The sequence below is a fragment of the Anomaloglossus baeobatrachus genome, chromosome 3 (genome assembly GCF_048569485.1).
Source record: "Anomaloglossus baeobatrachus isolate aAnoBae1 chromosome 3, aAnoBae1.hap1, whole genome shotgun sequence".
NCBI classification, from domain to species: domain Eukaryota; kingdom Metazoa; phylum Chordata; class Amphibia; order Anura; family Aromobatidae; genus Anomaloglossus; species Anomaloglossus baeobatrachus.
Genome location: NC_134355.1, coordinates 530,463,318 through 530,488,153, shown reverse-complemented (window position 1 = coordinate 530,488,153; position 24,836 = coordinate 530,463,318). Strand labels below are relative to the sequence as shown.

The 24,836-nt window shown below is 42.5% G+C and overlaps 1 protein-coding gene across 1 annotated transcript in view; it reads left to right on the top strand.

Annotated features, from left to right (window-relative positions):
* SLC9A9 (solute carrier family 9 member A9) overlaps positions 1-24,836 on the top strand; it is a 1,094,760-nt gene that overhangs the window by 889,714 nt on the left and 180,210 nt on the right. The gene's annotated exons all lie outside the window — the stretch shown is intronic.

The following is a 24,836-nucleotide window of genomic DNA, read 5'->3' as shown; positions in this document are numbered from 1 at the left end:
GGGGTGTTTTTTGTATTTTATTCCAAATAAAGGATTTTTTTCGCTGTTTGTGTTTATTTGCTTTCACTTACAGATTAGTAGTGGGGGTCTCATAGACACCTTCCATTACTAATCTAGGGCTTATTGCCAGCTGTGAGCATAAACATAGCTGCCCTCGCGAGATTATGGGCGGGTACGAGCATGGCGCTGGTGAGGTCGGTGCTGTGCATGACCTCACCAGCGCCATGCTCGCACCCGCCCATAATCTTGCTCCTGCTCATATAGCTCAACGGCGTGAGTGAGGGCAGCTATAAAGTTTTCTGCTCTGAACGCGATATGGCAGAGCGAACTGCGCCTGCGCGAGCCGACCTAACTGCACAGGCGCAAGATTTGAAAATGCGACGAGGATGATGACGGAGGGCATCATCCCGTCAATCAAGAAAGGAGGACGGCGATCAGCAGCAGGAGGGGGTCAGGAGCAGAAAATAAGCCCGCCCATCTGGCCAACACAGGTAATTAGCATACCTAACGGCCAAGTTTTCTAAAGTTATTTTGTGGGGTCTGGCAGGGGAGTCAGGGCCAAGGTGCACCTTCATAGAATGCAGCCCAGGAGCTGCAGAACGGGATTCTTTTAGTTTAATAGGGAAAAATCTGATGTCGGGTTCCCTTTAATTTTTTCTTTAAAACATATTGTGCTGCCTTGTTACTGGTTTCTAGTGTGCAATGAATTATGCCTGAGGTCCCATAGCCATTTTTAATCTCATTTGCACAAATCGGATCACAAATTGCTTGAATTCTCTGTGACCTGTGAATTTCATTACATTGGACTCATAGTCATGAATTGCTTCATTCATCTCTAATTACAAACACATAATAACTGACCTTTTGCTTCTCAAGCATATCTAGTTTGTCTGTCACATTGACTTTTTATGTTCATTTTGAAGCAGATTCTGCTTAAAAATTCATATCAAAGTCCACTTCAAATACTTTTTAAATACATTTTATGTTGACTTTAGGCCTCTTTAACACATATGTTTTGCAAGGTCCATAGTGAAGGTGCGTATGTGTGTCTGTGTGTGTTTTCTATGTGTGCTGTCCCTGTGCTATCCATGTGACATCGAAATCGCATACGGACAGCATGAGCTGGTATACTTTTCTGTTCCCGGCGTTGCTGACTCCAGCGCTGCTGTTACTGTCAGGTCCACAGTGAGTGCAGTAAATATGCAATGAGCATGATGAGCGGGCCCAGAACAGCAGCAGCGGAGCAGAGACAGCAGCAGCGGAGACTGGCAAGTATAGAAAATTCTTTATTTTTATGTGACCTCTGTTTTCACCGGGACGTGTCACACTGATGTCACATGGATCACATCAGTGTGCGGTCTGTGTGTCACCCGTGCTGCCTGCAGAATATGGACATGTCGCCATGTGGAGGACACAATCATGTATGTGCTCCACACAGACATATGGTCCATGTCAAAACATGGATGTGTGAACAAACCCAGTGATTTTAATGGGTCTACGTGTGACCATGTCTCTGGTATATGTGAAAACGGACGTCATACGTACCGGAGACACGGATGTGTGAAGGAGGCCTTAAAGGCACACTACATTTTATAGAGTAAGTTTTTTTTCCCCGCTTGGTTTAACAAACCGTGCTGCAAAAAAAAGAGAATTGACGTAACGTTTTTGTTATTTATTCCATTATAGTCAAAAGGCTTGGGAAAAAAAATATATATATATCCAAAACCGTAACAAAACACATAAAAAACTGGAGACAATGTTTAAAAAAAATAGATGGATTTCTGATGTGGTTCGAAGGCACAGAGGTAGTCATTACAGTCCATTTAAAGGACAAGTTTTACTTGTGAATATTATGAGGTATGGTATGTGGATAATTTTCATAATAAAACAAAGTACCATATTTTTCGGTTTATAAGAAGCTCCGGATTATCAGATGCACCCCAAATTTAAAGGAGGAAAATAGGAACAATAATTTTTAGTGTTAAAATGAGGGTCCGTCTTAGTCCTAATGCTTACCAGGGGCAGCGACAGTGGTAGAGCAGCTCAGGAAGATCACAGGCAGGGTCAGCGATGCTGCGGGCTCAGAGGAGGGGGTGTTGCATCTCAGGAGGGTCAGTGGATGGAGGATTGGCTATAGGGCGGCCTTGGGGTGCCATGGCGGCGGGCGCCATTGATCTGCCGGCGTGCAGCGGGCGTGTCACTGCAGTGTGGCGACTCCAGAGGGTCAAAGGACAGCGTGTCACTGCAGCGGTGGGCGCCTGATCTGACTGCGGGCTCCATTGAATAGCCCGCAGTTGACGCAATGGACTACAAGAAAATGGCCGCAGAGGTGGCGCATGCGCAGAAAGGCCTGCACGGCTATTTTCTTGAAGTCCATCACATCAATCTGCACACGCGCCATCTCAACAGCCATTTTGTTGAAGTTCATCGCATCAACAGTGGGCGATTTAATAGAGCCCACACTCAGATCAGACGCCCGCTGTCACCGCGACACTGTAGTGACACCCTCAGTATCGCTGAGCCTGCTTCCTATGACCCGATGCACGACCGCTGCCCCAGTAAGCCATATCTTCATTGTAAGACACACACCTTTTTTACCCCTAGTTTTGGGGGGAAAAAGTATGTCTTACAATCTGGAAAATACGGTGTAAATGCTGTAAAAAAATAAAAAATCAATGCTTTCTTTTATCTGCTGGCTTGTCAAATCCGACAATCGAAAAAATAAGAACATGAGCTTGGACACTAAAAAAATAAAAATTAACTTTGAAACAACTACAGCCCTTAGGTTCTGTAACAGAACGATGCTCAAAATAAGGTAAGGACTAACACCGACATAGGCTGGCCCTTCACAATACCCATAACAGCCAAATGTTCTTCTACCCCTGGCATTAAAGGAGTTATCCACTTATAAATACATTTTGCCAGGTATTACATAGTTACTTAGGTTGAAAAAAGCCCCTGGTCCATCTAGTTGAACCTTCTTCCACCAATTATACATTTTGTCATTAAGTCATTTATAACCAACAATGTTGTGTGTACTGAAGAAATCATCCAGCCCTTTTTTAAAAGCTGTTATAGTATCTGCCATTACTACCTCTTGTGGTAGGGCATTCCACAGTCTGACTGCTCTAACTGTAAAGAACCCTTTCCTGTATTCTAACTTGGCAAAAAAAATTCGAAATCATATTTATAAAAAATAAAACGTATCTTTGAAAGGTTGTTGTTTTTAGCTCCATAATGTTAGGTTCTTAGATTCCTGCCACTTTCAATGATGTTTTGCTCAAAGTATTGAACAGAACATTAACACAGATGTCACTTTTAGGATATGTGGACACGGCATCTTATAGCTGCTGACGTACATGCATAATTTTTTTAAGCTGAAGACTCTTCACGGAAAGTATGTTTTTTCTAAAGCGTCTTCTTTGTCATCTTTTTTGTGGCTTTTCATGGCATCTTTGCAGTAGAGTTCTTTTTTCAGGGAAGTTAACCAAGCTTCTGCTTATAGGCTACTCCAACTTATGCTCAGTATGTGCTCTGTACTATGCTAGCACCACGACTTGTTATAATATGCCAACTAGAGATGAGCAAACCGGTCCCAGTTCGGCTCGAGGTCGGCTCGACGAACGGGGGTCCCGTTCGAGTTCGGTTCGTCGAACGTTCGACGAACCGAACTCGAACGTATAGGCTAGAATGGGAGGCAATCACAAACACATAAAAATGCATTATAAATGTACACAAACAGTTAATAAACATTGCCATAACACTTACCGGTCCTCGCGATCCCTTCTGCACTCTGTCTCCTGCCGCTATTCCATCCGATGATCGCTGAATCCTCCCGGTGACCTGCACTGCCAGCAGAGAAGCAGGACCTATCGTGACGTCAAAATAGCCATGTGACCAGTCACGTGGCTATTATCTCATTGGCTACAGACTGGTCACATGACTATGACACGTCATGTAGGACCTGCGAGTGCATCTCTCCGGTACACGGTGCACATATGTGTATCGCCGTGTACCGGCGACATGCTCTAGCACACGGTCGACTCCCCGTTCCGTTAGGGACCGGCTGACACAGCCGGTCATTAACGGAGATCACCGTTGCCATAGCAACGCAGTTAGCGGTGACGTCACCGCTAACCGCGGCTCCGAGAGCACCGTTGCTATGGTAACGCGTCTGTCAGCGTTACCGCTAGCAGCCAGCAGTGATCACTCACGGAGTGAAGGCTGCACGCTGCTGCACGATTGTAGTGAGCATTGTAGTGAGGATGGAGGTTCCCCAGCCCCAAGTGATGCCCCTCACTACAATCGTCACTACTACTACACTAGAAAGAAAGAAGACAGAAGAGCAGGATCGTGGAGGGCTGACAGGGGGTAATAAAGATGGAGTCTCTAATGTGTCTGTGTATTTATTTCTATTAAAGTATTTTTTCTCTGTGTGGTGTCTTTTTTTTAACCCTTTATTGGAGATTCTTAATGGCCGGGTCAAACGTGCCTGACATTAAGAATCTCTGGCTTAATACTGGCTGGTAAAACAAAGCCAGTATTAACTCATGATTACCCAACAAGCCACCCGGCTCCAGGGCTGTTGGAAGAGTTGGATACAGCGCCAGATGATGGCGCTTCTATGAGAGCGCCATTTTCTGGGACGGCTGCGGACTGAAATCCGCAGCAGAGGCGCCCACAAACCTCGGGCTAACCTGTGCTGCGGATTCCAATCCCCAGCTGCCTAGTTGTACCCGGCTGGACACAAAAATAGGGCGAAGCCCACGTCATTTGTTTTTTAATTATTTCATGAAATAAGTGCAATAATTAAAAAAAACGGGCTTCCCTATATTTTTGGTTCCCAGACGGGTACAAATAGGCAACTGGGGGTTGGAGGCAGCCCGTGGCTGCCAGCTGTACCTGGCTAGCATACAAAAATATGGCGAAGCCCACGTCATTTTTTTGGTGGGCAAAAAACTTCTGCATACAGTCCTGGATGGAGTATGCTGAGCCTTGTAGTTCTGCAGCTGCTGTCTGCTCTTCTCCATACAGACAGACAGCAGCTGCAGAACTACAAGGCTCAGCATACTCCATCCAGGACTGTATGCAGAATTTTTTTGCCCCCTGAAAAAATTATGTGGGCTTCGCCATATTTTTGTATGCTAGCCAGGTACAGCAGGCAGGTACGGCTGCCCCCAACCCCCAGTTGCCTATTTGTACCCGTCTGGGAACCAAAAATAAAGGGAAGCCCTTTTTTTATTATTTCATGAATTTCATGAAATAATTAGAAAACAAATGACGTAGGCTTTGCCCCATTTTTGTGTCCAGCCAGGTACAACTAGGCAGCTGGGGATTGGAATCCGCACCACCGGTTGGCCTGAGCTTTCTGGGCCCCACTGCTGCGAATTGCATTCTGCAGCCACCTCAGAAAATGGCATTTTCATAGAAGCGCCATCTTCTGGCGCTGTATCCAACTCTTCCAGCACCTGCCTGCTATACCTGGCTAGCATACAAAAATATGGCGAAGCTCACGTCCTTTTTTTGTAGTTTTTTGGCAAAAAAAATAAAAAATGCTTCCCTGGATTTTCCATTGCCAGTGAAGGTAACACCAAGCAGTGGGGGTTAGCAGCCAGTAGCTGCTTGGATTACCCTTAGCTAGCAATACAAAAAATGCAGCGGGAGCCCATATATATTTTTTTTAATTATTTATTTAAATAACTAAAAATAAAATGGGCTTCCCTGTATTTTGATTGCTGGACATCACAGTGCTGTAAAAATAAATCTTTAAAAAAATGACGTAGCGCTCCGCGGTATTTTTGATTCTCAGCGCAGATAAAGCAGACAGCTATGGGTTGCCACCCCCATCTGCCTGCCGTTACCTTGGTTGTCAATCAAAATACAGGGAAGCCCATTAATTTTTTCTATTTAAAAAATAGTTAAAAAAAAAAAATTACGTTGGGTCCCCCCATTTTTGATAGCCAGCTAGGGTAAAGCAGACGGCTGTAGCCTGAAAACCACAGCTGGCAGCTTTACCGTGGTTGGGGATCCAATGTGGAGGTCCCCTCAGGCTCTTTTTTATAATTATTTTATAAATATTAATAATTACACAATAAAAGTAGGGTCCCCCCCAAATTGGATCACCAGCCAAGGTAAAGCGGACAGCTGTGGTCTGGTATTCTCAGGGTGGGAAGGTCCATAGTTATTGGGCCTTCACAGCCTAAAAATAGCAGGCCGCAGGCACCCCAGACGTGGCGCATCCACTAGATGCGCCAATCCTGGCGCTTCACCCCAGCTCATCCCGTGCCCTGGTGCAGTGGCAAACGGGGTAATAAATCGGGTTGATACTAGCTGTAAAGTCACCTGAGATCAAGCCCAGCAGTTTGTGATGTCATGGCGTCTATTAGATACCCAACATCATAAACTGTCAGTACTAACAAAAACAAAAAATCGACAAAAGAAATTTATTTGAAAAAACAGTCCCCAAAACATTTCCTCTTTCACCAATTTATTGTAAGAAAAAAAATAAAGGGGTCCCACGACGACTCTGGACCGTCTAGAATATGGGGGGGAGACACTCAGGGAACGTATCCCCCATTTTCTAGGAGTGCGGACCCTTCATGTGAGGAGTGTGGGTGCAATGAATCTGCACTCACTCTCCCCGGGTCCACAGCAGCAGAGTCCATGTCGTAATGGTTGCTACCAAAGCTGCAATGCCCTGCTCATGAGGTAAGGGCATGCCTAATCAGGAGAACTACTGTAGAGGAAGCTCTGCTCACTGGTATATAGGTGCTCAGAGGTAATAATAGATAAAATTAGTGAGTAACCTCGGCACTCTAAATCTCCCAGACTAAGTCAGTAAGTCCCAATGGATAGTAATGCAAAATCACTCTTTATTGGTCCGTATTAAGAACATTTTTTTTTCATAAGCATATATGTTTTTGTCCAAAACAAGTTACAAATGACGTTTCGGCCTGAGCCTTCGTCAGATTGGACTTATCTGCATGTAATCATGAAAAATGACAATAATCAGTATCACATAAGAGTGAGAGACAAATAACATAAACTCGAACAATGTAGAGGTACAATTGGGATGCAGCAAAAAAATTGCAACACAGCAAGAAATGAAACACATGATACAAATGTCATAATACAGTACAAGGACAATATAGTAATGACAAATATGGGGTCAGAGTAGGCTTAGACAGCTCTGGTACGAAAGAGATGTCAATCATAAAGTAACATGTGCAGTAGGTGTAGAGCTACAGTATGCATGGCAGAGCTAATGGGTAGACCGACCATAGAAAAAGAACGGAGAAAAAGTGGAGAAAAAGTGGAGAAAAAGTGGAGCATAAGAGGAGAAAAAGTGGAGAAAAAGTGGAGAAAAAGTGGAGAAAAAGTGGAGAAAAAGTGGAGAAAAAGTGGAGCATAAGAGGAGAAAAAGTGGAGAAAAAGTGGAGAAAAAGTGGAGAAAAAGTGGAGCATAAGAGGAGAAAAAGTGGAGAAAAAAGTGGAGAAAAAGTGGAGAAAAAGTGGAGCATAAGAGGAGAAAAAGTGGAGAAAAAAGTGGAGAAAAAAGTGGAGAAAAAAGTGGAGAAAAAAGTGGAGAAAAAAGTGGAGAAAAAGTGGAGAAAAAGTGGAGAAAAAGTGGAGCATAAGAGGAGAAAAAGTGGAGAAAAAGTGGAGAAAAAGTGGAGAAAAAGTGGAGAAAAAAATGGAGAAAAAGTGGAGAAAAAGTGGAGAAAAAGTGGAGAATAAGAGGAGAATAAGAGGAGAATAAGAGGAGAAAAAGTGGAGAAAAAGTGGAGAAAAAGTGGAGAAAAAGTGGAGAAAAAAATGGAGAAAAAGTGGAGAAAAAGTGGAGAAAAAGTGGAGAAAAAGTGGAGAAAAAGTGGAGAAAAAGTGGAGAATAAGAGGAGAAAGAGTGGAGAATAAGAGGAGAAAAAGTGGAGAATAAGAGGAGAAAAAAATGGAGAAAAAGTGGAACACCCTTTGGTACCTTTCATGTGGCACTAAGGGGTGCTTAGCTTTGTATTTAGCCAAAAAAATGAAAAAAAAAATGACGTAGGGTTCCCCCTAGTTTTGTAGCCAGCTAGGGTAAAGCAGACGGCTGCAGCCTGCAGACCACAGCTGGCAACCTCACCTTGGCTGGTAATCCAAAACTGAGGGCACCCCACGCTGTTATTTTAAATTAAATAAATAATTAAAAAAAAAAACACGTAGGGGTCCCCCAAAATTGGATCACCAGCCAAGGTAAAGCAGACAGCTGGGGCCTGATATTCTCAGACTAGGGAGGTCCATGGTTATTGGAATCTCCCCAGCCTAAAAATAGCAGGCCGCAGCCGCCCCAGAAGTGGCGCATCCATTAGATGCGCCAATCCTGGTGCTTCGCCCCAGCTCATCCCGCGCCCTGGTGCGGTGGCAAACGGGGTAATATATGGGGTTAATACCAGATGTGTAATGTCACCTGGCATCAAGCCCTGGGGTTGGTGAGGTCAGGCGTCTATCAGATACCCGACATCACCAACCCAGTCAGTAATAAAAAAAAATAGACGACAAACACATTTTTATTTGAAAAAACACTCCCCAAAACATTCCCTCTTTAACCAATTTATTAGAATGAAAAACAAATCCAGGTCTGGTGTAATCCAAGGGGTTGCCATGACGATCCACACTGTCCCAGTCAATGAAGAGCAGGATGTTCCCCATTGGCTGGGAGAGCAATGCAGTGACCTGAGCTAACATCAATGGGTCAGCCCAGGTCACTGCAGGGGATGACAAGTGCTGCTGTCAGCGAGGTACATTACCTGCGCTGATCTCCAGCACTGCCGACAGCACCTGTCACTGAGGTCAATATCCGGCGCCTTCACATCAAGTATCGCGAGAGGTCTGTGACGTCTCGGGTGGGAAGCGAGAGGTGATGTGACAAGCGGCGGCCATGGAGGACAGTGACAGCGCTGAGGTCGGGATGGTGGGACTTCATCACCGCAGGTAAGCCGAGCGGGAGGGGAAGGGGGGGTGCGTGTGTGAGAGTGTGTGTGTGTGTGTGTATATGTGTACATGCCGCGGGCAGGAGGGGGCGGAGCGAGCTGAGCGGGGAAGTGTGGGCTTCCTGCACGTAACTAAGATAAACATCGGGTTACTAACCAAGCGCTTTGCTTGGATACCCGATGTTTATCTTGGTTACCAGCTTGTGGCAGGCTGCCAGCGATGGCTCCTGCACACTGTAGCTGTAAAAAGCCCTGCTTTTTGCTGCTAGAACCGTTCTCGAACGTATCTAGAACTATCGAGCTTTTGCAAAAAGCTCGAGTTCTAGTTCGATCTCGAACAGCCCCAAAAATCACTCGAGCTTAGAACTGGAGAACCTCGAACAACGAACTGCGCTCAACTCTAATGCCAACACACGTATACATCATTCATCCATTCCACTTCTCACTCATATTTAAACATTACATGTGCTAATCTTCAAACCCTTGATACAGAAAATGAGTGCCACATGACCTGCTCACGCTCTTTCCTATTCGACTAATAAAAGAACTCAGTATAGGTTAAAAACTACTCTGTCTAGATTGGATATAATCAGATGTAGCTGGAAAGAGTAAATTGCACAAATAGGGTGTTATCCAATGTATAAATTAAGAGAAAATTCCTGGAGAGACTCACCTCCTATGGTTGTGAGGGTCACAACCTCCATGAACGCCTGTAGGCCACCGCAGAACCCACGTGAAGATCAAACAATATAGTAGGAGAAAGGGTTAATCTTCCACACAGCCACACAGTTCAAACCATGTAGATCAAAAATAATTTATTAGTCACCGTGTTTCAAAGTCATTACAGACTTCTTCATCAGGTGATATGAGTATCCTGATGAAGAAGTCTGTAATGACTTTGAAACGCGTTGACTAATAAATCATATTTGATCTACATCATTTGGACTGTGTGGCTGAGCGGAAGATTAACCCTTTCTCCTACTATATTGTTAGACTGGATGTAAGAAGATGGTGCTGGATGATAGAGTGCGTAATGGAGACAGAGCTGCATGGAGCCATGAAGCATTGCATTATTGATATTGTAGCCTGAAATTAGCAACAAGCTGAGTACAGAAGTAGGAAATGATTGATTATGGCTGAAACAAATTGACAAAGACCTAATTCATGTTAAGAGAGTTAAAGGCGGGATAGTAACAAACTTGGAAAAATTTGGATAACATTGAAAAACACCTTCAGGCACTAAAATTAATTCATTAATTCAATATCGGGATCATTGTGTAGAAAGGGATTGATGTCTTTCCCTCTCGGCTTTATTTGACTTCAGTTTACTTATTTGACAGACTGTTTAGATACCAAAGATGAATACGATTTTTTTTTTCTTTACATGGTTCGGTCTACCCGCATAGTGACTTTTCTAGTTCACTGTCTGTGCAGGGAATTACAACACGTCCTGTTCACTGAATGGGGTTGCGTTGTAGTTCCCTGCATCGCAGTCAATTCTAGACCATGATCCCTCCGTTCAGAATCAACGGGAGTCACATCCAAGCAATTTGACATAACATTAACAAAATACCCCTTTAAATATATAAATGTGTCTGTACAATGAATGATCGCTCTGTATTCCTCAGTCACAATGAATATATCACATTTTTTACAAGCCGACAAGATAAGATACCAGTAAATGTTCGGCTATCATATGACAAGCCTGTTATTATTGAATTATACACATTGTCAAAAAATAGATTCCGTTAACCTTGTACAGCATGCAGTTTAATGTCGTGAGGGAAATTTTAAAAGACTGATAAGCACATGCAAAAAATTCTGGTAATTGCATTTAGTTTTTAACACTGTATTTACATGAATTTGTGTTTGTAGATTGTTAAATTGATGTAAATTATGAATATAGATGTATGTGTCTAATGGGACTCACACTGTGATCGCACATAGAGCAGTTGAAATCGGTTATTCTAACACAACTAAGAAAAACGGAAATATCCAAAATAATAGGAAATAATGTAATGTCTTAAGTTCTAATGTAAGGCTGGATTCACTCGAGCCTATGGCATCCGATGCCAGTGCATCAGATACGATATGCTAACGATCCTTGGCTCCCACTGTCCTTTGATCGGATCACAGCTGCAGAGGAGAGGGCGGGAGCTGCGGAGGAAAGGGAGGGATTAATTTCCCCATCTCCTCCATTGTCAGCTGATGCATTATCGCATTGCACTTGGATGTCATCCGTTTCCAGTCTGATGTTTCCCTTGCACCCATAGACTTGTCGCTAATAAATTGCAGCATGCTGCGACTTTTCGCTCATCCAGAATCTGGATGAGAATAAAGCTGACCATCTGCACTCTCTCATTGACTAACATTGGTCCGCGTGCAATGTGAGATTTTCTCACATTGAATTAGTCCGAGTCATATGGTCGTGTGAGCGTACCGTTAGGGGGATTTCCAAGGGCGTAAAATATATAAACTTATAATACCAAAATTAGACTTTGGTCACAGCTCATCTAGGTTCACTCATCATCACATTAAAAATGATTTTTTACAAAATGTAGGTTTTTTTACATCATTAAATTTCTAATCCTATATTTTTTTTTTTCTGCCGACAGAATCATGTGAGGTCTTGTTGTTTTTTGCACGATCAGTTGTTAGAATTTGGGCCACATGATTTTTGTTGATCGCTTTCTGTTCCACTTTTTGTGCAGCAGAATCAAAAAGAAACAGCAAGTCCGCTTTTTTTAAAAAAATGTTTACGTTGTTCACTGTGTCATAAAAGTGATGATAGCTTTATTCTTCGGGTCAGTGCAATAACATCAATGCAAGATTGATAATTTGTATGTTTTGCTGCTTTTACACTATAAAAACTATTTTATAGAAAAAAAACTGTTTTTCCATTGCTGTATTCTTAGAGCTATAGCTTTTTTTATTTTTTTGCTGATGGATCTGTATGGCAGCTTGTTTTTTGTGGGACAAGATGTCATTTTCAGCGGTACCAGACTTATTTATATTTAACTTTTTTATTGCATTTTATACCACTTTTTTGTCAGCTGTATGATGAAAAGACTTAGTTTTTGCTAGATTTTTTATTTTTATGGTGGTCACTGAAGGGGTTAACTAGTGTGACAGTTTTATAGAGTGGTTTGTTACAGATGCTGTGATATCAAATATGTGTACTTTTGTTTATTTTAATTTTTTTACAGAAAAGTAAGTATTTATTAGAAATTTTTTTCTTCTTTATTTTCGAAAAATATTTTACCATTTTTTTACTTAGTCTCTACATGGGACATTACCTTTTGCCGATCTGATTGCACCTGCACTGTACTGCAATGCTTGATCTTTGCAGTACAGTGCAGATGTCAGAGCTGCACTCAGAAGCTTCAGTGAAGTGATTGATCACTGAGGCTTCCCATAGTCTGGTGACTTAAGGGCCATTTACACGCTGCGACATCGCTAACGATATATCGTCGGGGTCTCGGTGTTTGTGACGCACATCCGGCGCCGTTAGCGACATTGCAGTGTGTGACAGGCAGGAGCGACCTTAAATGATCGCAAAAGAGACAAAAATCGTTGGTATATGAGAGGTCGTTCATTTACCAAAAATCGTTGTCTCGTACGCAGTGAGGTTGTTCCTCGTTCCTGCGGCATCATACATCGCTATGTGTGATACCGCAGGAGCGACGATCATCTCCTTACCTCCGTCCACCGGCAATGAGGAAGGAAGGAGGTGGGTGGCATGTTTCGGCAGCTCCTCTGCTATTGGACGGCCGTTTTGTGACGCCGAACGCATCTCCCCCTTGAAGGAGGGATTGTTCGGTGGGCACAGCGACATCGCAGAACAGGTATGTGCGTGTGACGCTACCGTAGTGATAATGTTCACTACGGCAGCGATAATGTTCGCTATGGCAGCAATCACCACATATCGCACCAATGACGGGGGTGGGTGCTAACGCTAGCGATGTCACAGCGTGCAAAGCACCCTTTAGAGTTTGTCATGACAACTTTGGGTCAAAATGGCAACAATTTGCTCCTCACGATTACATCGTAAGGGCACCGATCGGAGGGGAGAGGGAGTGCATTCCCTTTCCCAATCTCCTAAGTGCTGCAATCAATATCATTCACTGTATTTAGGGGGTTAAACAGCCAGGGACAATACAGGAACCATCCCTGGCTGTGAGAGCCGGGGCTTGCCTGTTGGGAAAACCAAGTCTTTGGTGGGGATCATGCTGGGCACGGCGGCAGGACATCCTAGGTTGGTAAATACTTCCAATCTAGGCTGTAAAGGTACATCCAAGGTCATGACGTGGTTATGAGCATAAAAATGAAAAGTTTGAAAATTGCGAAATTTTCACCTAATTTCTGTTATTACCACAAATAAACGCAACAATTTACCACTAACATGAAGTACAATATGTCATGAAAAAACAGTCTCAGAATCACTGGGATCCGTTAAGTTATTGCAAAGTTATTATCTCATAAAATGACACTGGTCAGAATTGAAAAAATTGTCTGGGTCATGAAGGTGAAAACAGGCTTGGGGGTGAAGGGGTTAACAAGACTGGTGAAAACCCCACAGGGATGGGATCTCCATAGTTGCTGTGTTAGCAAACAAGAAAGTCATGAAAATTGGATTGAAGTGATGACAAGGAATATGTTCAGGTCAAAAGCATCATCCGTTGCGTATGTCACTGATAAGCCCTGCTTCATGCTGCTACACGACTGTCAGGACAAGAGCCTAATACATGGAAAGCCTCAGGGTATCTGTTCATGTACGTAGTGTTTAGCCTACAACACACTATATGTGTCAGCAACCACTTCTGCCCTCACCCCCTACAGCCACGGCGCCATGTCAGCACTATACAGCATGTACTCATTACCATAACATTTATTCTTCTCTTCATTTTCTGTAGTGATCCAGGAGGACCAAAATGTTAATCTTTCTCCCAAACACATATTACTGCTAAGGAAGATGGTTCTAAAATGATTTTTATATTTTTATATACTTCGTCATATTAAATGTTCACACTTGTTCAGAAAGGAATAGTTTTTTAACATAATTTTTAAGGAAATAAAAAAAAAATATCGACTTTTTTTATTTAAAATAATACAAAATAATGTTCTTCTCTAGCAGTGATGAGAGGGACAATAGGGTAATCCCAGTTTACAGTTAAGGTCAGTTTAATTGCTACGCCAATCAATAAATATATATTGATTGTTTAATAGTCTGTGTACACAGGCAGACTGCTCATAATGTGCACTGAATGGCCTGTAATAGATCGCTAGTGCACATAAGCTACCATTGGTGTCCGCTATAATTCTGGTTACAAGCGACTGTGCATTGCTGAGAGTGCCGGTGTTTTTTGCAGCTCAAAATACCATTTCACCCAACGAACAAGCATTTTGTTCATTTGTTGATTTGACTAACGATTACTGTGAAGTGAGTGTTCCTACTGCGTTTCCCCGAAAATAAGACACGGTCTTATATTATTTTTTACCCCTTGTGCTAGGGCTAATTTTCGGGGTAGGGCTTATTTTCAGAGAAACATGGTTGGGGTAAGTTCAGCCACCTGAAAAAGCAGTCCCCCCCTTCCAAAGAGAATCATACCAGACTCCAGATGTCTGCGTTCCTCCCAGGTCCTCCTGCAATTTTCGTCGGGTGCTCCCACCAGGTATGCTTCACAGCGGTCCTCCCCGGCTTCTGATTGACTCACTCACACATCAAATCACACACACACACACACACACACTCATACATGCACACACATCAGATTGCACACACATCAGATTACACACACAATCAGTCATCAGATTGCACACACACAACATCTGGTAATACCTATTGCTTCTGGCTGGCAGGGAAACCTGGGACACAGTGTAGTGGAGCAAAAGTACCAGGGGTGGAACACCTCCATGCGATCTACCACAGATTCTCCATGTGTTCCACTGCAGGTCTTTGTGCTCCACTTCACTGCATCCCAGGTTCCTCTGCCAGCCAGAAGCAATCGGTATCACCAGATGTGGTGAGTGTGTGATGTGATGTGTGATTGTTTGTGCGATCTGATGTGTGTGTGTGCAATCTAATGTATGTGTGATCTGATTTGTGTGGGTGTGTGATCTGATTTGTGAGGGTGTGCGATCTGATGTGTATGGGTGTGCGGTCCACTTCAGGTCCTTAATGCATTCCATTGCAGGTCCTACCATTTGGCATCTGGTGAGTATGATTGCAGGGCCTTCTATCTTTCTTTTAAGGGAGTCTGCTTGCTATAATAAAGTTTCCTGCAGTATTTTTTTACTTTTTTAGCTGCATGGACACTTCATTATTGCACCGCAACTAGGGCTTATTTTCAGAATAAGGTTTATATTTAAGCATTGTAATGACCGAAGGTCCAATAGGGATCCAGCGAGTCATGAGACAGACACAGGCAGAAAGTTAACCAAACTGAGTTTACTGACAGGGTAATGGAGAGGGGATGTAAGATAAAGAACAGTATGCAAACTCTTCCCCTAGACTACAACAGTAATACCGTACAATGAAATATTCTCATAGGTCAGTGTGTCAGCCTCAGAGTTGCCAAATTTATGTTTTACAGCAAACCCAGAACAAATTTACCTAACAATACTCAGGCTGAATAACTAGCACAGCAACAGGGGAGTGTAAATCATTTGAGTGCAATTCAAGGGGGATCACTGAGACTTCACAACAACTTACAACTTGTCTGTTTTTAACTACAACACAACACATAAGCAGAGACACAGCATACGCCCATATACACTAGCAATTTTTTTACCCAGGTATAATTGAACTGAAGGTACCATCTGCTCTGTCAATGTCCATCACAGGCCTGTGAAGGGTCCCGATCGTAGCCGCTTCCGGGGTATTTTGGCGCCAAACAGAATCCAATGTGCACACAAATCTGTCCTCTCTATTCCACAGCATTAAAAGGCCTTCACCTAAGAAAGCAGTGCAGCCCACTACCGTCTGAGCTCCTCACAACAGGCCCGCACAGTCTTTTCTCCTGTTTCCTGCATTTGAGAATGCTCATCATATCCTGCCTGCTCCCTCTCCACCAGGCCTCCACCTTTGTCAAGGAACAAACTTCTTGGTCTCAGTGCCTTCTCCACAGCTGATGAGTCACACACAGAGGTTTTCTAGCACAGCTCGTAGCACTTTCCACAATGTCACAGCCTTACGCCAAAAAAGCTGAAAATTTCTGCTAGGGCTTTTTTCAGGGAAACAGTAGGAATGCTTGTTTTCAATAATCTTTCAGAATAAATGAATCTTCACTGTAAAGTAATCTTAAAGGGGTGGTTCACCCATATTTGTTATTGTCTAGTTCGATATTATATTGAGAAACAATGTTTCTCTCAAATACCTTATGTTGGCAATAGTGCCTGTGAGAGGCGCTATTGCAGACCACTGTCCCTCGCTCCGGTGATGTCACATCAAGTGCCGCACACGTCACATCCATGCGGCCGGCTGCAGTCTTTCTGACTCACTGGGCTATGAGCGGTGTTTCACCGCTCGTCACAGCCCATCTGTTCTCTGCTCCCTCCTCCCTCACAGCAGAACGCTGCAAGCTGGAAACGCGCTGTGCTGTGACAGTGGTGAAACACCGCCCACAGCACAGTGAGTCAGGAAGATTGCAGCCGGCCACAGGGATGTGACGTGTGCAGCACTTGACGTGATGTCACTGGATCAGGGAACAGCGGTCTGCAATAGCGCCTCTCACAGGCACTATTGCCAACACAAGGTATTTGAGAGAAACATTGTTTATCAATATAATATTGAACTAGACAATAAAAAATATGGGTGAACCACCCTTTTAACATAGTAATAGGTGGAGGATTGGAATGACAGCTGTTTTTTTTCACTTGATGAAACTAGATAAATAAGCTACATTTACATTGAAAAATAGTTATGAACAAGTGTTCTTAAAACTCTTGTTTCATGAATATCTTGCAGTGTAAACAAGCTGCAGAACATTTGTTCATCAGGTGCAGTGCAAAAGATCAGGACTCACACTTCCGAGTATAATGGCAGACTATGTGCACTGATCAGTGTTTACAGATTGCTCAATGTGCATCATTTACTTAGGTCTGCCTGTGCAAATAGGCTATTAACTTACCATCGATAGGTAAAGGTTTATCAATCGGCCATTGTTTAGTAACTCTTGTCAGTTTGTGTAAAGACAGTTTAAGGCCGAGATCACATTAGCGTATAGCATCCAAAAAGTCTCTCATGCCAGAGAATTGGATGTGATATGCTAATGACACTTAGCTCTGTTATCTGATTCTCTCACATACGGGAAGCTGATCATAGGTGAGAAGAAGATGGAGAGCTTAATTTCTCCACCTTCTCCACTCGATGTCTCTGCATATATCGGACTGCACTCACATGTCATCCGATGTTTCACACACACACCCATAGACTTGTATGGGTCCACGTGACTCGGGATACGCTGCCAATCACAGCGAGCATCGATTTTTTTTCTCATGCCGAATTGTGCAATTGGTAAGTTGTGAGTGGTTGTTTCAACTGTGTTTTGCCCCTGTGCTGCCCCCACCTTTATCATGGAAGCCTTCTGCACCCTGCTAGCCTCTCTTCAAAGTTTGACAGTGCATGGTTTGGTAAACACTGGTATGGGAACGTAATTTCCATGTTGTCTTGCTATTTCCAAATCAGGATAATCCCACCGAGCTTTCTTGAAATGACTAAAGCCTTTAATTTTCACAACACAAAAATAACAATCATCATGGTGGGCTTTCAGTTCTCTCCATACCATTGGCACACCGAAGTTTAAGCTTTTTCTTTCTCCATTTGTCTACTGTTCTTTGTGCTCTACACATGTTTGCAAACAATATAGGGAGCCCAAGACTTAAGCCTGCTTTACACGTTGCAATTTCGCATACGATATCGTATGCGATTTGTAACGCCCCCATCGTATGTATGGCATGTTCAATTTGTTGAACGTGCCGCACAAACGATTAACCCCCGTCACACGTACTTACCTTCTATACGTCCTCGATGGGGGCGGTGAACGTCCACTTCCTGGAGTGGGAGGGACGTTCGGCATCACATCGACGTCACGCGGCAGCCGGCCAATAGAAGTGGAAGGGCGGAGCTGAGTGGGACGTAAACATCCCGCCCACCTCCTTCCTTCCGCATTGTGGGCCGGGAGCCGCAGGACGTAGGTAAGATCTGTTCATCGTTCCCGGGGTGTCACACACTGCAATGTGTGATACCCCGGGTACGATGAACAATCTGACGTGCAATTCTAGAGAAAGGTACGATGTGTATGCGATGAACGTTTTAACGTTCAATCGCAATCGCACGTACCTGTCACACACTGCAATGTACCTTACGATGCCGGATGTGCGTCACTTACGACGTGACCCCGCTGACACATTGTAAGATACATTGCTGCGTGTAAAGCGGGCTTTATCCTGGTCTGCAAACTGTGCATTAAGTATGCCTGGCTTATTTTTGAGTACAAAGTCTGTGATATCTCTTCTCTGTTTTTCAACCATGTAGTCTCCACAGATGTAGCAGAATACATCAGCATTGTTAATGCAGGCTCTTCTTGATGAAGTAATATTTTTACATGTAATTATATACATATTAAAGCAGAATGTTTTGGGTGTAAACCAAGACTTGGTTGACAAACTTTTTCTGTAGCCGACTTTTTTCCTCAGCAAATTCACAGTTGAATTCTAGCTTCAAAAATTCCCTTTTATAGCATTGTTGGCCTACAAAGTAAAATACAAAAATAATTATATGGGATATTTCATTACCTAAGACACTGTTAGAGTCAAAAGATAGTCCAAAAAAATGTTTGTGATCAGTGATCACACACAAGATGCATTGGGGGAATGCATTATCATGGATGTCCTTTATCTCAAAAACTAGAACCAATTCAGCAAATGTAATCGGATTTTTTAATTCAACAACACAAAATACCCTAAATCCACTCAATAAACCTAGGCACTGAAAAATGTTTTTTCTTGTAGAACTGTGTAATCATTATTCTTGCCAGCACTTTTTCCTGTACTTCTTAACTGTCCCCCAACAGATGATATTTATTTTCTGGGAAAAAGAGCCATTGCCAGTAGTGTCCTCTCATCCTATTGAAAACATATGAATACTATGTCAACATCGATCTGTGTATAACCAGCTAAAAAAGTAAATGCACATATACAAATAGCAGCACTGTCTGTTCCTTGCCAGCATAAGTAGCCAAAAATGCAAAGTGGGGCGTGCACCCGGATTTGACCCATAGGCCCCAAACTTGTGTACAAACTTCGGAAAGACTCATTTAGAGTTAAAACATTAGTTATATTTTTTATGGAATAAAAGATATAATGCTCTATCCATTGGAGTGCTGAGTTAAAACCCTTTTGTAGTATACAGCTATTAAGAGGCACGGAGACAGCTGTCTGTAGGCCAGACTTATCCACACAAGAAAACCTATATTTAAGCAATAAAGTCCAAAGATAGACAAAAATTATGCAAAAATTCTATACATTTTATTTGTGAAGCCAGAGCACACAGCACAGAATGTGTTACTCGGTAAAACCATCAGCAAAGAAAAACACAGGGCAGTGTGGTAAATCCATTAAATATACAGTTGTAAGCAATATCATGATTGGGAATATTCAATGACACATGACTTATATAATAATATCAAAATCTTCATTTAAAGTGCTTTTATATAGTGCATTAGATCCTCACCACATGACTGATTGTACGAGTATATGAGCGTTTGTGCATATCATGATAGTCAGTGTAGTCAATCTATGTATTTAAAGTGCTAAAGCGCAATGCATAATTTACTAATTTACTAGATACTTGGTAGAAAACTACATCAGCACTTATTATTAGAGACATGTACAGTATGCAAACACACATTAGACATTGGGAAAAATAGTTTTGTTTTGAAAGAATACAAGAACTCTCATGTGTTGTGTATATGTGGCACCCCTGAGGCTTCAGTCGCCACAGGGTACTGCATCTCACTTAAGGTGTAGTACTCATCTTGGGTAAGGAAGAGGTTAATCGCTGGTGTTTCTCACATTCACACATCACATACAGTTAGGTGCTTTCCCACTGGGGACTGGGCTAGGGTAGACAGGGTGGTGACCATCACGAGGCATGGGACTTTCCCGGTCACTAGAACAACCACCTGGGGGGCGGGCACCACTTGGGGCAAAGGGAAGGAGCATCTTCACACTTAGTCAGATTCCCCCCGGGCACAGCTTGGGGTGCGGAGCACAGTCGGGACTTCGATCCATTTTACTTTTACCTCACACTTCTGGGAGCGCCATAGGACCCGCGGCTTGGAGCAGGCAGCTCAGCTCAGGTTCTCCACAGCTACACGGGATTCCAGGGTCTGCGGAGAGTGCAGGAAACACCCGCAGCCCGTTCCATATTCTACACACCGGGATTGGAGGGACCCCGACCAGAAAGGACTCACAGTGGGAACACCGGCAGTGACCTCGAATTGCTCGGGATTGACAGGTTCCCAGAGACCGGTACTCCAGGGGTGGCAACCGGACTGTGAGTAAAGAAACCGCAAAGACTGTGTCAGCCTGTCCTTGCCGTCACCGTCACCCTGCGCCATTGGCCACTACTCTCCTCATCATCTTCCCCGGGGCCTGCTCCACCTGTGGGGAGCAGAACCATTTTTGCTGTGACATCATCCGCACTGGAGAACAGGGACAGCAGCGATGGCTAATTCCTGGCCTCATACTGCAGGTGGCATCACGAGACAATCATCCTCATCCACTACTACCCACTTCATCCCATCCATTCCCCCTTCCGTGATATCCTTTGACCCTTCACCAGCCTGGTGACGAGTAACCCCTCAGGCCTCATGAGGTGCTCCGTATATACCAGTCAGTGGATTCCACTTCAATAGAAGGTACATGGGTCATAGATGATAAAGAAAAGGCCAACAAGGTCAATGTTAAATATAGCCTGAATACTGACCTTTGACACATCAATACATTCATATACAAATAAAAAAATATATATATATATATATATGTATATGTATGTATATATATGTATATATATATATATATGTATATATATATATATATATATATATATATATATATATATATATATATATATAATATATATGTGGCCACAGTCTGTAATAAATACCAAAATACCAGAAATAGTGGCAGCACAAAATTGTGCCTTATGTTCTAATGAATAAGAGAGTCAACCATAATGATTCCAGCTTGGACATATATATATATATATATATATATATATATATATAACATGGCCTAACAATGCAGACCCCGCAGTCGCCATTCTTTCGGAGACCACACTGCCCTGCACTTCGACGCATTTCGCTAGCTACACAGCATACCGCCAGTTTTAAAAAGGAGGTAAGCGCTCACGTGCGGTGCATAGCACAGCTTGATGTCTGTCACTATATGTCTGGTATGATGCACTACCAAGCACAGCACAGCCTGATGTCTGTCCCTATATCCCTAGTATGATGCACCACTAAGGTGAGAGTAATTCCTATTTGACAGTGTTTCCATTTATTGCATATGTGGGGAGATTTGTACTCATGATGCATTATATACTTTCTAAGGCTAAGTTCACACAGGGCATCTTTTGGTGTGTTTTTGATGTCACAAATATGCACCAAAATGCATGCATTTCCTTCTCCCAGCAAAGTCTATGAGATTTCTATTTTGCTGTCCACACTGGGAATCTTTTGTTGGCTGCATCTTGGCTGCTTTTTTGCAGATGCACCCCAGATGTCAATTATTTTTGCGTTTTTACCATGTTTTTGAGCCCTTCCAGTCACTAGATTTGACTTAAAAAAACACATTGGGCAAAATGCGGTAAAAGGCGTAAAAAACAAACGTGGTAAAAACACATTGCGTTTCTACCGTGGTGCGTTTTTGGTGCATTTTAAGACGCACTCAAGATGCACTGACAAAAAGATGCCGCGTGTGAACATAGCCTAACCGTGGATTAATTTTGCTTTTCCGGCCGCTGTCTCCCCTCATAAGTGTTGCAAAAGACATTGGGAGGTCCAGGAAATTGTGTCATTGAGGTTAGAGGGTTGCCGCATATGAGGGTATGGTGTGGCCAAAAAATGTAAGCCCCCCCTCGGATATATGGCGGTAACACCAATTGTTGTTTTTTCAATGCTTCTTGTGCATGTTAATGAAATTTCCTATGGTTATCAATGCTATGTCTGTCAGTGTTCTCTAGCAGCTTTAATTATGATGAAGATATCATTATCCTCCATTTTTCAGAACAAGACACTTTGACATTTTGTGAGTCATTAACCCCTGAACCATAGGTCGTGCTTTATGTGTGAGCTGTTTATTTGGCAATTCCTGCAGGGGTACTATATCAATTATTATATAGCCTGAAGTTTTGGGCTTGTATAAATTATTTTAAAGCGGGATGGTCCTTCCAGGCTACACTCATAATATACATCTTCGCTGCTATTTTTCTAATTAGTGCTTCTAATTAAGCCTGTTGTGAATTGCTGTTGGGAGATTTAATAATAGTTCTTTATTAATAACTAGATTTGGGACTTTTTCTCCTTTGTGAATTGTTGTGACTGTTTCTATATACAGTCTTTTAATTGTTTGTTTAGTGTGCCCATCTTTTAAATGAATTAATAAAAGTTAGGTTTCATATTTTTGCACACACTTATTGGCATTACCTTGCTAAAGTCTGAGGGAATCAAGACAAGATAAATCTAAATATGTATTAAAACTTTTTATTGATTGGGAATAGTAGAAGGGTTTTTTGGTTTCAAGAGAAATTTCTGCATGAACCTATTTGCTTACTTGTCTTCTCCCTCCTATAGATTTACATCTGCTTCTCTCAATGTTGTCTTGAGAGAAAAGGATGAGAGTCTAGTTGGCGTGTGATCGCAAATATGCAAGTCACATGCTGCCTACTCACGCTGGAAATAGGGGGAGTTCTGACAGTGTGCACTATGCATATGAGTAGAGAGCGGTGGAGAAGAAGCGCAATAGGGTTTTACCCCAATAACACACGGCGTAGAGACAGGGAGCAGTAATACTCACCAAGTGAAGTTGTGAAAGTCACACCTACTGTACAGGCATGGAAAACATGGATCAAGGCAGCAGCAACCCAAACAACATATAACAGAGAACAATAGAGGAAAATAGTGTTTTTATCAGCCGCGCCAATGATCACTTCTCAGGTATTCAGATTAATGGATCTTTATTTTGCACAGGTCTGCGCATTTCTGGAGTCTCAGCTCCCTTCCTCAGGAACGTCAGGCACAAGAACACATCAAATCACTGAGATTTGAACCCTATTTTCCTCTATTGTTCTCTATAGTGTGCACTATGCAGACTGTCACAATTCAGCCAGCTGCAGTGACATTGTGACTGTATAAATTTCTCTTGAACCTAGAAAACACATTTAAAGGGAACCTGTCACCAGATTTGGTGATTATTACTTGCGGCAACCACCACTGGGCTCTTATATACAGCTTTCTTAATCTGCCCTAAGCAGGGCAGATCAAAGTATTGTAGTGCGCCTGCGCAGGACCTCAATGCCAGCACGTGTGCCTGACATAGGACGCGTCATGCACTATAGAAGGAGGACAAAGATGGCCGAAAGAGCGGGTGCCGCACCCGGAGAACAGAGCCACCCATCTAACCAGTCTGCACAGTACTGACCGCTTAGGTAAGTATTATAAAGTCATTTTTACGTTATACACAGTGGCCTGGGCTCTTATATACAGCATGTTAGAATACTGTATACATATAAGAGCCCACTAGTGTTTGCCGCAGCTTATAGCCACCAAATCTGGTGATAGGTTCCCTTTAAGTAGTGATCTACTCTGGGAAAGTTGAGTGATCTACATTCTTAAGTATTTGTCATAATGATTTGCATCTATAAAAATGATAGCCAGGAATGTCATTGTTTTATCTCCACAGATCTCCTAAATAGTGTCAAAATTACAAGACTGATACATTTTCAAAATTCATATAAGTAGACTTTGTATACACCATATATAGTTTTGAATGAAGGAAGCCTTTATATTAACCTCTTACTTATCACTGTAAATAAGAAGCTTATTGGAAACCAAGTCCATGACCTCTGTCTATTAGATCTCACAATCTATGAAGAGCTGCCAACAGATGCAGGTCCCTCGTTCCACAATAATAAGGTCATAGGCTATCAGTGGATGACAGCTCTCGCTGGGTCAGGTGCTCCCAGACATCAGCTGTGACATCTAGGTAGCAACAAAGCACAATAACATAAAGTATGCTGAAAAATCCAATAAGAGACAATGCAGAAAAAAACATGCACATGTTCTAAAGGAAGAAAGGCCAAGAAAAACTCCACACACGTCTTATACAGTGCCTTGAAAAAAATATTCATACCCCTTGAATTCCACATATTTTATATTTACACCCATAAATGTCAATTACAAACACAAAGTATCAGGTATTTGTGATGTATAAAGGAAATTTTACATGGTTTTATAAATATTTTGAAATATAAATCTGAAAATTGTGACGTGCATTTATCATTTTCTTATTGCTTCACAAATACCTGCTACTTTGTGTTGGTATATCACATATAATCCCAATAAAATGCATTTAAATTTGTGGGTGTAATGTGAAAAATGTGAAAAAGTTCACAGGGCATGAATAATTGTTATCACATTGTATATCATATAAATATTTGCCTGTGTGTGGAGTGTCATGGATCTTTGCATGGTCAGGTCTGTGAGGCATCTGCTGGTTCTAATTGCATATCTTTACCAAGTTTTTAAACGTTATTAATGTTTAAGTTTACATTCACATACGGTACAAAACATGTAGCCAAAAATA